Source organism: Carcharhinus amblyrhynchos, chromosome 9 (assembly GCF_965287045.1).
Source record: "Carcharhinus amblyrhynchos chromosome 9, sCarAmb.v2.hapA, whole genome shotgun sequence".
In the NCBI taxonomy this organism is placed as follows: Eukaryota; Metazoa; Chordata; class Chondrichthyes; order Carcharhiniformes; family Carcharhinidae; genus Carcharhinus; species Carcharhinus amblyrhynchos.
In genome coordinates this window covers 15095163-15112888 of record NC_137332.1, presented here as the reverse complement: position 1 = coordinate 15112888, position 17726 = coordinate 15095163, and the positions used below count along the sequence as shown (strand labels likewise).

The 17726-nt window shown below is 41.9% G+C and overlaps 1 protein-coding gene across 2 annotated transcripts in view; it reads left to right on the top strand.

Annotated features, from left to right (window-relative positions):
- Positions 1-17726, top strand: part of LOC145347601 (zinc finger protein 644-like) — a 128026-nt gene that overhangs the window by 41746 nt on the left and 68554 nt on the right. The gene's annotated exons all lie outside the window — the stretch shown is intronic.

Below are 17726 nucleotides of genomic sequence, written 5' to 3'. Positions count from 1 at the left end.
ATTTGTAAGATACTGTGATTGTTAAATGAAAATTGGAGGAAGGCTAAAGACACAAGTTCTGATTTCAGCCAGGCATTGCTCTTTTTACATTGCTTTGGTGAAACTTGAATTCTGCTACCCACAATGGAGCTTCTTTGTACCTGCATGTTTACATACAACACCTTTTCTCTAAAGCAGTGAGTGAGTGGGCCATATGATGGAAATCAGACTTGTTTGCTAACGATAACCCATGAATAGGAACTAGAAGCAGGAGTAGCTCACTTGGCCCTTGGAGCCTGCTCCGCCACTCATCTTGATCGTGGTTGATCATCGAATTCAATATCCTATTTCTCCTCCCCCACCTTCCTCCCATATCCCTTAATTGATTTACCCCCAAGAGGTGTATCTAATTTCTTCTTGAAATCAGACAGTCAATAAATTTAAGTTATTGATAGAACTGTCAACTTTAAATCGTTAAAAATAAAAAAAACACTTGGATGCAGAGCTTTCAGTCAGCATGTGTAATCTGCATACCACTTCAGCGTAATCATGCACATCACTCCAGTCATACTGGTAGGGAAAAAAACTAAGTGGACAGAAATCAGTGGAATGTGGCAACTCTGCGCATGTGCAACAGTCGACAAAATGACTCGTGGGCCGCACTGAGAACCCAAATGAGCTGCATGTGAACCCTGGGCCGCAGGTTGCCCATTGCTGATGCAAAGCTTTTTGTCAGGCTGAGCATTGGATTTGAACACTATGAATTTAAAATAACTAAATGTGCCCTTCAGTGAAATATTTCAGCTCTCACTACTTTTGGCTGTTGCGTACTGCTGCTAAAACAGTGTAATTATGCCAGTTGAGCTAGTGTGTGGAAGGGCTTTTAAAACTGTATAGTATGTGTGCATTTTGTCAATTTTCTGCTAATTTGAAAGTTGGGCAATCTGCTTGTTTGAGTTGGTGTATGTAAAGTAGCTTTAGCAGAAACTAGCAATGTATTTTGATGTGAATCACGGGCATATTCCACACTTGTACAAATTGGGTTGGCACCAAAACACAAGAAATTCATTAAACATAGTCATAAGTCTATTCATCACACGTGATTATTTCTTTCTTTTTTAAAATGCAAGTGATATTTAACTTGATTAATTGATTGAAAATTTATCAGTTTAACTTCAGTCTCTCATATCCAACTACCCTGTTTCAGTTCACAAATACACTATACCCTCAGGACTTTTCAGGGCATTTAGCCCATCCAACTGTGCACCTTTTTTCACTCCTCATCTCATCTAATTTAAATGACAAACATCTCTCCCCACACCAGTTCATATTGTTCTTGTGCCTTATGCTCAGAATGGCACATTTACTTTCGTTCCTATCTCATAAGAAATAGGAGCAGGAGTAGGCCATCCAGCCCCTCGAGCCTGCCCCGCCACTCAACAAGATCATGGCTGATCTGTCGTGGCTCAGTTCCACTTTCCGGCCCTCTCCCCATAACCCTTAATCCCCTCTCTTATCAAAAACCCATCAACCCGCTTCTTGAAAATATTTAGCGAGGCAGCCTCCACCACTTCAACGGGTAGAGAATTCCAGAGATTCACCACCCTTTGAGTGAAGAAGTTCCTCCTCAACTCCGTTCTAAAACGCCCCCCCTTTATCTTGAGGCTGTGCCCCCTAGTCCTAGTGTCTTTTTTGAGCGGGAAGAGTCTCTCCACCTCTATCCTATCCATCCCATTCATCATCTTATACGTCTCAATGAGATCTCCCCTCATTCTTCTAAACTCTAACGAGTACAAGCCTAGTTTATTCAGCCTCTCCTCATAGCTCAACCCCCTCAACTCCGGTATCAGCCTAGTAAACCTCCTCTGCACTCCCTCCAAGGCCAAAATATCTTTGCGCAGGTGCGGCGCCCAAAACTGCACACAGTACTCCAGCTGCGGCCTCACTAATGCCCTATACAGCTGCAGCAAGACCTCCCTACTTTTATATTCAATCCCCCTCGCTATGAAGGCCAGCATCCCATTCGCCTTCCTGACCACCTGCTGCACCTGCAAGCTGGGTTTTTGCGACTCATGCACAAGGACCCCGAGGTCCCTCTACACCGTCGCCTGCTGCAGTTTTTCGCCACGTAAGTAATAGTCCTTCCTACCATTCTTCCTACCAAAGTGGACCACCTCACACTTGCCAACATTAAATTCCATTTGCCATTTCCTGGCCCATTCGCCCAGCCTATCTAGATCCTTCTGCAGACTCTCCACACCCTCCGCACAATTTGTCGTTCCCCCAATCTTGGTGTCATCAGCAAATTTCGACACCCTACACTCGGTTCCCTCCTCCAGATCATCTATATAAATGGTAAAAAGCTGAGGCCCCAGCACCGACCCCTGGGGCACTCCACTAGTCACCATCCGCCAATCCGAATAGCACCCGTTGACCCCCACTCTCTGCCTCCTATTTGACAACCAATCCTCTATCCACGCTAACACCCTACCCCCAACTCCAAGTCCCCTGACGTTCTGCAATAACCTCTTGTGAGGTACTTTGTCAAACGCCTTCTGAAAATCCAGAAAGACCACATCCACCAGCTCTCCTCTATCGACCACCCTAGACACATCCTCATAGAACTCCAGTAAATTTGTCAGACACGACTTCCCTTTCATGAAACCGTGCTGCGTCTGCTCTATCAAGCAATTCCCTTCAAGATGCCTCGCAATTTCCTCCTTAATGACGGATTCTAACATTTTACCTACCACAGACGTTAAACTAACCGGCCTATAATTCCCCGCCTTTTGCCTGGCACCCTTCTTAAACAACGGCGTAACATTAGCCGTTTTCCAATCCTCCGGCACTTCCCCGGAATCCAGCGACGTCTGGAAAATAACCACCAATGCATCCACTATCACCTCCGCCATTTCTTTCAGAACCCTCGGATGCATTCCATCCGGTCCTGGGGACTTGTCCACAATCAGCCCCTCCAGTCTGTTGAGCACCGCCTCTCTAGTAACAGTAATGTCATTAAGACCCTCCAGTCCTACCACCTTTCCATCGCTAACACCCGGCAAATTATTCACGTCCTCCTCCGTGAAGACAGAAACAAAAAAGTTATTCAATACCTTAGCCATATCCCCATCCCCTACCACTAGGTCCCCTTTCTCATCCTCTAAAGGACCAACGTTCACCCTAGCCAGCCTCTTCCTTTTTATATATTTATAAAAACTCTTGCTATCCTTTTTTATATTAAGCGCTAGCCCAGCTTCATAGTTTCTCCTACCCTCCTTTATCAGCTTCTTTGTCAATCTTTGTTGACATTTAAACCTCTCCCAATCCTCTTCTCGCCCACTACTCTTAGCTACTCTAAATTCCTCTGCTTTTAATTTAACACTTTCCTTCACCTCCTTCGTTATCCATGGCTTATTACCTCTCCTCCTACAGTCCTTTTTGACCATCGGAATAAATTTCTGCTGAGCACCAAGAAAGATCTTCTTAAAGATTCTCCACTGCTCCTCAGCAGACCCTCCCTCCAATGCACTCCCCCAGTCCACATTCGCCAATTCTTCTCTCATCCTACCGTACTCTCCTCTATTCAAACAAAGGACGCGTGTCCGGGAACCCACTTTGTCCTCCTCCATCTGCACCAGAAACTCCACCATACAATGATCACTCTCTCCAAGAGGATCCTTCACCGCAAGGTCCCTAATTCTACCTGCCTCATTACATAGCACCAAATCCAAGATAGCTCGCTCCCTCGTCGGCTCCAACACACACTGTTCAAGGAAATTATCCCGGCAGCATTCCAAGAACTCCTCCTCGAGCCCACCGTGTCCAACATGGGTCGACCAATCAATATGCAGATTGAAATCCCCCATAACTACGGCCGTCCCATTCCTGCACGCCGCACTTATTTGCGCGTTAACAGCCCGCCCCACCTCTAGATCATTATTCAGGGGCCTATAGACGACACCCACCAGCGTCTTCCTCCCTTTGCTGTTCCTAATCTCCACCCACAACGATTCCACGTTCTGCTCCTTGGCTCCAATATCATCCCTTGCTACCACCTTGATGCTGTCCTTAATCAGCAGAGCTACGCCCCCCCCCCCCCTTCCTCCTGCCTATCCTTCCTAAACACTTGATACCCCTGGACATTCAGCTCCCAGTCCCTGTCACCTTGCAGCCACGTCTCTGTAATGGCCACCAGATCATATCCATTTGTGTTGATCTGCGCCACCAGCTCATCCACTTTATTCCGAATGCTTCGTGCATTCAGATACAGCGCCTTCATCCCAGCCTTCACCTGGACCCTATTTGCCGTAACGCCACCAACCATACTCACGCCCCCTACTCCCTCTATTATTGGGACATCCTCGGCCTCTTCCCTTACCTGTACCCTCTCCTTAACTTTAGGCCTCGTAAGGTCACCTACCCCCCCCCAATTAGTTTAAAGCCCTGTCTACAGTCCTCTTTACTCGATTCGCCAGCGCTCTGGTCCCAGCACGGTTCAGACCAACCCCATCCCGCCCGAACAGGTCCCACCTACCCCAATACTGGTGCCAATGCCCCATAAATTCAAACCCTTTCCTCCCACACCAATCTCTGAGCCACCCATTCACTTCCTTAATCCTGTCAACCCTACGCCCATCTGCACACTGTTCAGGCAGTAGCCCAGAGATGACCACCTTGTCGGTTCTACTTTTTAATTCCATTCCCAGCTTCTCATACTCCCTCCCCAGATCCTCAGTCTGCACTTTGCCTACGTCGTTGGCACCCACATGTACCACAACGACCGGATTCTCACCCTCCCACTCCAGGTTCCTCTGCAGCCCAGCTGCGACATCCTGTACCCGAGCACCAGGCAGACAACACACCCTTCTGTGCACTTTGTCATTGTGACAAAGGACAGTGTCAATACCCTTCAACCCACTGTCCCCAATTACTACTGCGTTCCTTTTCCCCTTCTTTTTGCCTATGTCCTGCTGCATCACTGTACCGTGTGCAATTTGCTCACCAACCTCACCTGCCTCGTCCTCTTCCAGACTGGCAGCAAGAACCTCAAACCTGTTTTGCAGATTAAGAGGCTGAGGCCTCTGCTCCTCACCCCCCTTCCTCCTCCCAGCAGCCCCCTCTTGTTCCTGACCCTTAGAGTTAGCCAGTCTAGGGGGGGTGGATGTCACTTGCACCCCATTGACAATGGCACCCTTTCTCCCCCTGATGAGCCTCAGTGTCTGTAGCTCAGAGGCCAGCTCATTTACCCTGAGCTGGAGCTCCTCCAGCAACCTGCACTTACTGCAGACGTGGTCACTGGGATGGACCCTGGAGTCCACCAGTTCCCACATCATACAGAAACCACACATCACATGCCCCTCCATTATTCACTGTGGTAGGTTTGAGAAAAATTTTTTTCCTTGTTTTTTCAAACAAACTCACCTGGCCTTTTTTCCTTCCAGCCCTTTTTGATATTAAGCCCTATTAACTCACTCTGCTTCCCTCTCACTCCGCTGCCCGCTCAGACGCTGCCCGCTGTCTACACCAGGCCTCCTTTTAAACCTGGCGCTGATTCTCCATTCCCTGACATTGATTTTTCTCCTATCCTGTCACATATTGACAACTCTCCCCTCGCCTTCCACTTCCACTCTGGCATTTCCCTTTTCCAGTATATCTGTTTCATGCAGGCACTCCTTTTTCTCTTCCCCGGACACATTTCTCATTTATAGTCACTGCTAGTGGCCCCTGCTATACACAAGTCTACCCGACCCTGCCCGGTCTTTAGTAATGTGCTGATGTTGCAATTGGGTGAAGCATTGATGGGCCTCACTATCAGCAAGACTGCCTGCACGTACTGTCTAAATTGAAAAATAGCCACTAAGGCGAGATTAGAGTTGGCTGCTGCCACCCAGGTAAGCTGAGCTGAGGATATCCTGAGGAGCTTTGAGAAATTTGAGCTGGGAATGGATTTGATACTGGCGGATGCTACAGCCAGATGAAATCCTTATTGACTCCTATTTCCAAGTTAGTATTACATAAGATTTTTTGCATGTCCAAAATTCAAAGTTACAACTATAATTTCCCATCAGATACGTATCCCTCATAACCAATATTACTAAAGAAAACAGATTATCTGGCCATATATCTCATTTGCTGTTTGTGGAGCTTCGCATGCAAACTGCCTGTATGTTCCAGTACTGCAATGTTGATGTTTCTGGATTAACCTTCTATAAATTAACTGATATGTAATTTAAATTTTGGGAGCATTTTGCAGAAAAACTGCCATTGAATTGACATAAGTTGCTGGTATGAGTCATTGGTTCCAGGTAGCTAACTTTATTTGCTCCATCTTATGAAGAGAAGAATGGAGTAGCAAAAAGACAGGCAGAATATTTAAGTGGATTGAGAGTCCTCCAAATATAGAGGCAAATTAAGGACCAACATTTATATCAGGGATGAATAATGTTTTGCAATCGAGCACAGGAAAAGCTGCAGGTATAGATGAAGGAACAACAGAACATCTAAAAGCCCTTGGGAAAACAAAATTGGAAGCAGTAACAGAAATTTGTGATCAAATATATGCCAAAGGATACATAAGAACATAAGAAATAAGAGCAGGAGTAGGCCATCTAGCCCTTCGAGCCTGCCCCGCCATTCAATAAGATCATGGCTGATCTGAAGTGGATCAGTTCCACTTACCCGCTTTCTCCCCATAACCCTTAATTCCAAGTGACTTTGAAACATTCATTATTTTAACAAAGAAACTTAAAAGTAATTTTAGTACTAAAATCATAGAATCCCTACAGTACAGAAGGAGGCCGTTTGGACATTGAGTCTGCACTGACTCTTTCTGACAGTGTCTTAACCAGGCCCTCTCTCTGGCCCTTTACCTATAATTACACACATTATTCAAGGTCAATCCTCCTAACCTACACATCTTTGGACTGACAGGAAACTGGAGCATCTGGAGGAAACCCACGCAGGCGTGCAAACTCTACATATTCAGTCACCTGAGACTGGAATTGAACACAGGTGCCTAGTGCTATGAGGCAGCAGTGCTAATCTCTCTTCCACCAGGGTTAGCACTTACGAGCTCAACAAGTCATCTCATTAAACTGATCTTGAAAATCATAATAAATAATAACATATTTGAAGCAAATTGGTAAAAGTCTGGATTTAAACCTGGAGTAGGAACAATAAAGGGAATATTTAACCTAAGAACAATATTCAATACATACCTAGAGATAATAGGCAATGAAAACATATTTATCAACAAAAACTAATCGACAAATATAACATTGATAGTAAAGATGCAAGATTTATCCAGAGCCTATATTGGGACCAAATCAGGCTAGAAGATAGACAATCAGACATAATTCAGGTGAAGAGACGAATGTGATGCTATATAATCTAGTCAAAATGATGCAATCTGTAAACAACAAATATTCAGGAAATTAGATGCACTTCCAGGACAGAAATTAGAGGCATAAACTTGTGTAATGCTGATGATGCAGCACTACTTGTAGAATCAGAAGAGGCCCTACAAAATATCATAGATCATGTAAATTCGAGAAGTTTAGAATATGGATTGAGTATGAACATTAAAAGACAAAAACAGTGGAAGTTATGAAGAATGCATTGGAAGAGACTAAAGTGAAGATTAAAATGGATTATATCACAGTGGAACAAGTAGATAAGCTTTCTATTCACAAAGTATAACTGAAGATGCTGGATACAATGCTCAAATCAGATGAATGGAGATAGCCAAAAGTAAGTTTGTGAAGCTAAAGGATGTGTTAGCAAGTAAATTTGTTCTTGTAACTAGTTTTTAAAAACACTCGTAACTACATTCAATCCACTTGCCAATATGCTTCAAAAACTTGGACAATATGTAAAGGTGTTTGGAAGAAAATAGAAAGCTTTGAAATCTGAATGCAAAAAAAATGCTAAAAATTTCATATACACACCAGAAGACAAATGAAGAGGTGCTTGAAATTTCAATAACAAATTTCTCAAAATGACTTCCAGAAACAAAAGTGTCAGCATAATCAGCTTTTTGATGAGAACCCAAAAGCAATAAGGAATCCCTTGAGTGGGCAAAAGGGAGGGAAGCAGAAGGAGGGGTATTTGGATTGTGGACAACACAGAGCAGTTGCAGAGGAGTTAGGTAAATGTGTGAGAATGGTGCAAGACAGAGTATGACACACACCATGACAGCAGACCTCATGGTAGGAGTAGCTACAAGCAGCAGTATACAGCAGTTGATTGCGTGACATTTTGCACAGATGTCATGTCCGCTTAAGTGCATCACTTTATGAAAGTGACATTTATTATCCATTCTTGCTGCCTGCTCTTTATCCAAATATAATTGATAGCTGTAATTTGCATATATAACAAGTGTGGCTTAGATCTTGAGTTGATTCTAGACCAGTATATAGCATAAATATCTCGGGACACAGAATTGCTGTCTAAATTGTCAACCTGAACTCCACTGCTCTCTTCCTAATTCTTATGTCGCTTCATCAATGCTTTTTACTACTGTAACTAACTTCCAATCCTCTAATGTCTTTTAACTTTGCAGATAAACCAGACTGCTTTTTATGCTGCATGAGACATCCTGTCATTTTGAGCTGACATAATTCAGTGTATTACAATTTTCTTCTTCCCAATTGGTTCAGTGGTTGAGGGATGAAGTTGAATTCTGCTATTATTTTGACAGTCTCAGTGTAATGTCACAACTTAAAATCATTACACATTCCATACAAAAAGAGTATGCATTGTGTATTTCACTTTGTATTTTCTTTATAGAGATAAAGACATTAGTTGATCTTCAGCATGAATGTATGACTGATAGAATTCCAGTACATTTTCAGTGATAGACACTTGGGTCATGACATGACAAAATTGTTTACCATAACAAAATCCACTATTCTCACTATTTAGTTATTTTCTAGATCAATATTTAACTTTGTACTCAAATTGATGTTGATCCTTTTTTAAAAAAATGTAATTTTGACATTTGTTGGTTTCAGCAAAACATTATGGCATAAATTAGCTATTAAATTACTTGATGGACCAGATTTTGTTGTGAGCGATGAACAGCACCAGGTGTTTGTTAGATTTGCACTTGCTTGTAAACTTTGTGGGTTTTACACAACATGTTGCTGTCAGCAGAGCACTGAAATGGCGCAGTGCCAGCCACAGGGCATCTGAAACATGTGAATTGGGTTAGCAGCTGTGTATTTCTTTTGTAATTCTTCATTCAGATTAATGAGCAGTGCAGAGTCTAAACCAGGAAGTGCAAATCAGAAAGGTAAAGACAGAAGAGTCAAACATTTTAACGATATAATTTAATAGAAAAAGTCTCCAATACTAATTACATTCTAAAAATATGAAATGCTGCACTTGCATACAAGTGAGTAAATATTACAGCATAGAAATAGGCTATTCGGCCCAACGGTTCTATGCCAGTGATTTCTATCACATGAAGCTCTTTCCTCATCTACTCCTCTCTACCTTTTGAGCATTCTCTTAAATGCATAATGTTATTTACTTTAACCACTGTGTGGTTGTGTATTCTACATTTTAACCACACTTCTGGCAAAGAAATTTCTCCTGATTTCCATATTGGATTTACTTGTGACTAACTTCTGTTTATGTCCCCTTGTTTTGGATTCCCCAATAAGTGGACATGTTTTCTGATTTAAAAGTGAAGTAAATCTAAATAAGTGACTTTATTACAACAAAATGATCAAGTCCCCAGTGAGACTTGACAGGCTTGAAATTGGAGTACTACTGCTAAAGTTCATTTTCAGTGGCAGTGAGATAGTTTGGTAGTAATTAAGGCTTGCCACGCTATTAAACAGTACTTAGACTGGAATTACTTGAATTTAATTTTTTTTGTGGTGAATTTAGTCTGTATCTATGACAACACAACAAGAACTTCATGCAGTTCAATCAGGTGACCCAGCAAATTTTGAGTTTAACAATGCTTGCTGAAAATTGCCATCCAATTTACTTAACAGTTAATCTCAGCTTTTATTTTCACAACACAATCCAGCCGAGTAGTCTTTTATTTTGCATCCTTCCTCCTAAAACATTCTAGAGAATTATAATTAGGTTTGCACTGACAACTGGCTTAGATTAATTCTGTGCAATTGCATTTGTTATAGGGATCTGGGATTAGTAAGAGGTCATGAAGCCCCTTGAGCCTGTTCTACCATTCAAACCAGTCCATGGCTGATCTCTGACCTAAATACATATCTGCTCTTTCCCCTTTTCCCAAATACTATTTTGAAAAAAAAACCCAAAAAAAATCATAATTTTCCAAATCAAATTAACAATTGACAGCATCAACTGTCAGTTACAAAAGAGAATTTCAAATTTCTACCCCCCTTTACATGTAGCTAGACGTAGGAGGAAGAAGAAGAACTAGGAACAGGAGTAGGTAATTCAGTCCATCGAGCTTGCGCCACCATTCGGTAAGGTCATGGCTGATTTCATCTCTGCCTCACTCCACTTTTCTGCCTGTTCTCCATAACCCTTTAACCCATTGCTAATGAAACATCTGTCCATCTCCTCAAATTTACACTCATGCCCTGGCACCCCCAGTGAATTCCACATGACCCTTGAACAAAGTTGTTTCTCCTCATCCCTGATTTTAAATCTGCTGCACCTAATCCTAAAACTATGATCTCTTATTCTAGATTTCCTCACAAGAGGAAGCATCCGCACTACATTTACTTTGTCAATACCTTTTTATCATTGTGTATGCCTCAGTTAGATCTTCTGTCATTCTTCTAAATGCTCAAGAGGTTGGGATGCTCAGTCGGAGATTCGGTTCAGACTCTGGCCAAATGGCCGCCTCCTACACTTTAGAGATTCTATGATCTAGAGGGGCAGACAGTCAGGTCAAATGACCTCCCACTGCCCAGATATGTTAATGGTCACATTGGCGAGGTGCAGGAGCAGACTAATAAAGAAGAAGTCCTAAAGTCTCTCAATATAGTCGAATGTAACAACTAAACAAATGCTAATCAACAGCCCTTTTAAAGGGATACCAACAGAAAGCAATCAAAAAATTCTTTTTACATATTCTGTTCATAACTACTAAATAAACTAATTGACAGCCCCTTAAAAGGGGTACTATAACTAAAACTACACATGAAGGAAACTTATTAAAGTAAAATCAAGTTCCCAGGTCTGATGCATTCCAGTCCTTGTAGCTCTCACCAGTTGTGGAAGATCTCCAGTATAACGGCTGACACCACATGCTCCCTCTGAGGACACTGGGCACTGCTATAACCATGGAAAAAAAAACAGACTGGGGTTGATCAAGTCTCTCCTTGCATGCTCTTTAAAAACCAATAAAATAAATTAACTAGTAAATAAACTAGCAAAGTCTTATAGGGGCACTGTAATAAGAAGAGGAAATTAAAACCATGATTGGGGAGTTGTTGATGCACACCAGCCCCTGCACTGTTCATTGGTTGCTGAAGATCTCAAAAATGCTGAAGGACGTTGCATCTGCAGATGTCTCCTTGTAAACCTCTCTTTTGAAAGCCAGCGAAGATAAACTAATGAACAAATTAACTAATTATCCCTTTAAAAGGGCAAGTCTTTCCTTATATGTTCATGGTACTTGATCAATGCCCTTCACCTGCATCCTTAACTGTAATAATGCAATTAACATACCAATGACACCTCAGCTCTTTGAAATTCATTTCCTAAACCTTTCTATCTCTTTCCTCCTCCAAAAACGGCCACCTAACCAGTCATCTGCTTTAATATTTCTTTATGGCTCAGTGTCAAATTTTGCTGTAAAGCACCACCTTAGGATATTTTATTATGCTAAATAAATACAAGATGATTGTTCTTCTCCACCTCCAATGCCCTGGTTTTAAATTTTAAGATGTGTTCACCATAGACTCCCTATTCAGTGGAAATAGTTTTCTCTCTATCTACTCTATTAGTGCCACTTAATATTTAATTTTTTGTAATTTGTTCCTGCAATGTTGGAGTCAGGGTACCATAGAAACCCTACAGTACAGAAGGAGGCCATTCAGCCCATCGAGTCTACACCGACCACAATCCCACCCAGCCCTACCCCGATATCCATACATATTTTACTCACTAACCTATGCATTTACAGTCAATTTAGCATGGCCAATCAATCTAAACCGCACATCTTTGGATTGTGGGAGGAAACCGGAGCACCTGGAGGAAACCCACGCAGACACGAGGAGAATGTGCAAACTCCACACAGACAGTGACCCAAGCCGGGAATTGAACTCAGGTCCCTGGAGCTGTGAAGCAGCAGTGCTAACTGCTGGGCTACCGTGCCGACCATTTGAGAAAATTTCAACTGGACTCCCTCCAAGGCCAGGATGAAATATTACATCTATTAAATGTATTGGTGCACAGCAGTGTGATAATCCTGTATGAAACTGAAATGATGTAAGCCAAAACCTTGTTAGATAAAATCATGACACAAGACTATTGTGTTAATACTAAGGGTTGAAATTCCATCACAACTGTTTTTAGTAAAGATTCTACATTTGGGTTTTTACTGGTTTATTTGTGTTCACTTTTCCTCTAAAGTTAGACAAGACAGAAATGTCAGGCTATGGTCTTCATTTGATTTCAGATATTTTAAATTTGAGCTATTTTGAGTATAATTAAGGCCATTTTATAAACTTTAATTCTGTGAAGTTTCATTTGGTTTGGGTCATCACGATCCTGTTGGCCAGATAAAAGTAGAATTGTTATAAAGTGACATATTGGGGTTTCAAATTAAGTACTAAAATCAGCACAAATTCTTTACATCCCTGGACAGCTGAGAGTTTAAGCTTCCAGTCAGTGTACTACCTATATTTGACCATCTAATTCTGCTCCTTATGATAGGGCTTCTGCGTTCCTTGAAATACTCATATGGACCAGAATTAAGTAATCATGTTTGGATTGGAGTTGTTTGTGCTTGATTTTTCTATCCAATTTGCACTTTCTAATAAGTATGTAAAATTGCCAAAGATTATATCTGGGATCACAGGTTTCTACGTCATTCTCTGAAGATGGTAAAGTTGCTGCAGTCCTAGATGACTATAGGTTGCTTTCATTTTTTGAGGGGAGTAGCTGACTCGTGATGGTTTAAACCAAGGATTACCACACATCAGTCAAGGGGCAAGGTTGAAAAGGTGGGCCTTTGTGAATACCCTCGGCCGTTATCACTCGGCTACTCCCTCTGTGACTGGACCCTAGACTTCCTAACCCACAGACCGCAATCTGTAAGGATAGGTAATGACACCTCCTCCACAATTATCTTCAACACCGGTGCCCTGCAAGGCTGTGTACTCAGCCCATTACTATACTCCTTATACACTTATGACTGTGGCCAAATTCCACTCCAGCTCCATTTTCAAGTTTGTTGATGACACCACCGTAGTGGGTCAGATCTCAAACAATGACAAGGTGGAAAGAGATGGAGAATAGGATGGAGTGACAATCTCTCCCTCAATGTCAGTAAAATGAAGGAGATAGTCATTGATTTTAGGAAACATCATCGAGAACATGTCCGTGTCTACATCAATGATGAAGAAGTGGAAATGGTCGAAAGCTTCAGGCTTCTGGGTGTTCAGATCACCAGCAACCTGTACTGGCTCCTCCACGCCAGTGCTTTCGTTCAGAAAGCTATTGCCTCCACTTTCTCAGGAGGCTAAGGAAATTTGGCATTTCCACTATGACTCGCACCAATTTTTACAGATGCACAGAGAAAGTATCCTTTCCAGATGTATCAGGAGCTTGGTATAGCTCCTGCTCTGATTAAGACTGCAAGAAACTACGCAGGGTAGTGAATGAAACCCAGTCCATCATGCAAACTAGTCTCCCATTCATTGACACTGTCTACACTTCCTGCTGCCTTGGAAAAGCAGTCTGCATAACAAAGGGCCCACGCACGCCAGACATGCTCTCTTCCGTTGGGAAAAAGATACAAAAGTCTGAGAATGCGTACCAACTGACTTAAACTGCTTCTTTCCTGCTTCTGTCAGACTTTTGAATGGACCTACCATATATTAAGCTGATTTTTCTCTACACCCTATCAGTAACTGCAACACTATTCTGCACCTTCTGTCTCTACTTTCTGAATGATATGTTTTGACTGTATAACGCCCAAGAAACAATACCTTTCACTGTATTTCACCCAATACATGTGACAAATTGAATCAAAGATTAAATCAAATTGCACTTGACATCACTCTGCATCATAAACCAACCATCCGGTCAACTGAGCTAACAACTCCCCTTCTTTGAAGATGACTAATCAGCTAAAGGCTTTCTCATATCATCTGATTTAGTCCTTGTTAACCATACATCACAATACAATAGAAAGAAAAAGTTGTATTTATATAGCTCCTTTCACAACTGAAAGCTGTCTCAAAATGCTTTCCAGCCAATTAATTACTTTCTTGAAGTGTAATTACTGTTGTAATGCAAGAACTACAACAGCCAACTTGTACACAACACAGACAGTAATGTGATCAAAACTTGATTTTTTTTTTAGTGCTTGAGCGATAAACGTTGGTCAGCTCGCCCGTATTATTTTCCAAAGGAGCGAGTGTGAGAGTGCTGCACGGTTAGAGCCGCCACCTTTCAAATAGGACTTTTAAATCAAGGCCCTTTCAGCTCTCTCTTGGTAATACTTGCTAAGACCTTCCTCTGTAGTCTCCCAGCAGGCAATTTCCAGAGTTTTAGAGTTCCAGATTCCCACCATCCTCTGGAAGATTTTCCTCAAATCCCCTCTAAATCTCCTGCTCCTTACCTTAATACTCAGCCCTGGTTATTGACCCCTCTACTAAGGGGCAAAATTCCTTCTACTCTATCCTATTGCTGTCCCTTCTAATTTTATACACAACAATCACGTTCCCCCCTCAATCTTCTTTGCTCTAAAGAAAACAACCCCAGTCTAACCTAGCTTAGACAGCATTCTAGTGAATCTCCTCTGCACCCTCTCCAGTGCAATCACATCCTTCCTATATTGTGGTGACCAGTACTTCACACAGTACTCTAGCCGTGGCTTAACAAACGTTTTATACAGCTCCATCGTCATCTCCCTGCCTGTGTATTCTTTGTCTAGGCTAATAAAGGCGAGTATCCGTAGGCTGCCTTAACCACCATATCCGGTTGCATTCAGGGATCTATGGATACTTATCCTCCCAAGCCTGAATCATGTCCCAGTTTTTTCTGCATGTGGGCACAGATTATCTATGGAGTTGTTGATGGAGCTGATGGTGCAATCAGCAAACATTCCCACTCCTGACCTTGTGATGAAATGAGGGTCATTGAAACAGTTGAAAGCAATTGGACCTTGGACATTGCCCTAAGGAACTCCTGCAATTTTGTCCTAGGACTGAGATGATTAGCCTCCAACAACCAAAACCACCCTCATTTTGTGCCAGGGATGACTCCAACCATTGGAGAGTGTCTGTCCTTATTCCCATTGACTTCAGTTTTAGAAGGTCGCCTTGGTGCCTTTTTTTTGGTTTTTATTCCAAATCAATCAAACCAAGCTCCATTCAGAGTCTCAACAAGTTGAGACATTCCTGATCCAAATTGACAAGACAGGGCTCTCACCACCTGTCTTGGGCTTGATCTACATGATCCAAGGTGATTGGAGTAGGCATAGCTCCTCATCCAAGGCTGATCTTATTTGTATCTTAACCAAAAGGCCGAGTTGCTGCTTTTAAAAATTGCTTCTAATGAAGCTAAAATGGAACCTAATGACTTCAACCGAGTGCAGCATGTCGATACTACACTTGACCTTAGCCAAAAGGCCAAGAAGCGATTCTATCCTCTGCCAATTTGCTGCCTCGATGTCAAGGGGAGTGATCTAACCTCAGTGAGGCTAGTTAAGATTTGTGTTGTGTTTCCTCTTGATGTATTTCATGTCATGGTTTTAGAACTGATTCTGTCACATCTGCTGTGGTGGCTGACTGAACCTATTGCTTTCTGCCACTTGTGCCGTCAGTTGTACAAGATTACCGAATATGGTGTAATCATCGAAGATAGCAGACTCATTTGTGCCTGCTTAAGGCATTCTATCTACTTCTGGTTTCATCACTGAGACTAGTAATCTGCTTGATAGTTATCCATAGATCTGCTATGAGGCCTGTGAGTGCGCAACAGCATTCTATCAAGCCAAGCCAGAGAGTTTTATAAGGTTGAGCCAGTTGCTTTATAGTGAAGTACTGTAGCATGGTGGTTACATTACTGCCTTAGATTAATGACCTGGAGACATGTGTTCAATCCCGGTCTTGGGTGACTGTGGAGTTCAGGGGCTCGGGTTTCCTCCCATGATCCAAAGATGTGCAGGTTAGGTGGACTGACAATTCTAAATTTCCCATAGTGTTCCAAGGTGTCTGAATTAGGTGAATTACCCACAGTAAAATGTGCAGGGTCACAGGATTAGCTGGGCAGGGTGGGGATGGTGATGGGCCTGGATAAAACATTCTCTGAGATGCCGGTGCAGAATTGATGGGCTGAATGGCCTCCTCTGCACAGCAGGAATTCTAGGATTCTATGCGTTTAAATCAGCTAGTTAATTAAATAAACGAGTTGTGTCAGCCAAGCAGCATAGCAACTACGGCCTGTGGCAGAGGATCACATTTTCAAGATCTTAGTCACTGAAAGCGAGTTTGGAAAGGCCTTTCCGGTGCATTAGTCCTCCAGCAAAATCTGCAAATCCATTATGAGAACTAATGAATAGGGAAAAACAACTGATCATAATGAATTACTGAATTAAAAAATCATGAGGGAGTTTTCAGAAGTGTTAGGTAAATAATAATACAATTATTCCAGGCTAAGTATCCTTTTATTCTTTGCAGGTCTCTAATGTAGTAACATGATCTAGTTTGTCGTGTGAAATTTGCTCTTTAAACTTCTGGGTAAAAGAGTTTTGGGGTGCAGAAGAACCACTTGCAGCATGAAAACCACATTCCTGGCCCCAGATTACCTTTGAGCAATGCTACCAGAAATCTTCTAGTATCATATTAGTGAGGATAAGTTACATTCAATTAAGAATATAACTTCAGAGCAAGTTGGGGAAGCAGAAAGTATAAACAGAAATGAGTAAGAAGTAATTTTAAACCAATATTGAGAAGAAATTCTTCATTCAGGTAGTGTGGTAGAGATAATCAAAATGAACGTATTAAAAATATGTTCCACATTAGGATTGGAGAGCTGGAGCTTCAGAAGCCTTTCCTGTCCCCTGACTTTTTGGTTGATGAGTTTCATATAGCTGTGCTTGTGACTCCAGATAATTTATGCTTTCATTTTTGATGTGGAACCATATTGAATTCGTAAGTATCACAAAGCTGGTTAGCAAACAGAAGAGCTAATCTATATCTATTTTAGATATTCCCAATATATTGACATTAGTCCTTCACTATCAAGGTTTGATATTGCAGATATTCCACTTAATTAGTGTTCGCAACTTTACAACAACAGGCACACCATTGCTGTGAAGTAATTTATGCCATCCAAAACAAAATAATTTTAAGTTCACCATTTCAAACTTACCGATTAGTGGGTACATGATTTTGTTTTGCAGTGCACTGATTGTCATCAAAACTGCAAGGGAAACTTGAAACTTGACAGGTTGATGTGAATCCTTTGTCTGGTGTGCATTTGGTGTATTCCCACTGATAGCAACAGTTTGCTGTCTTTCTGCTTGTAAGCTGACTTTATTTTTCACAGTTGAAGTCCCAGATAGGATG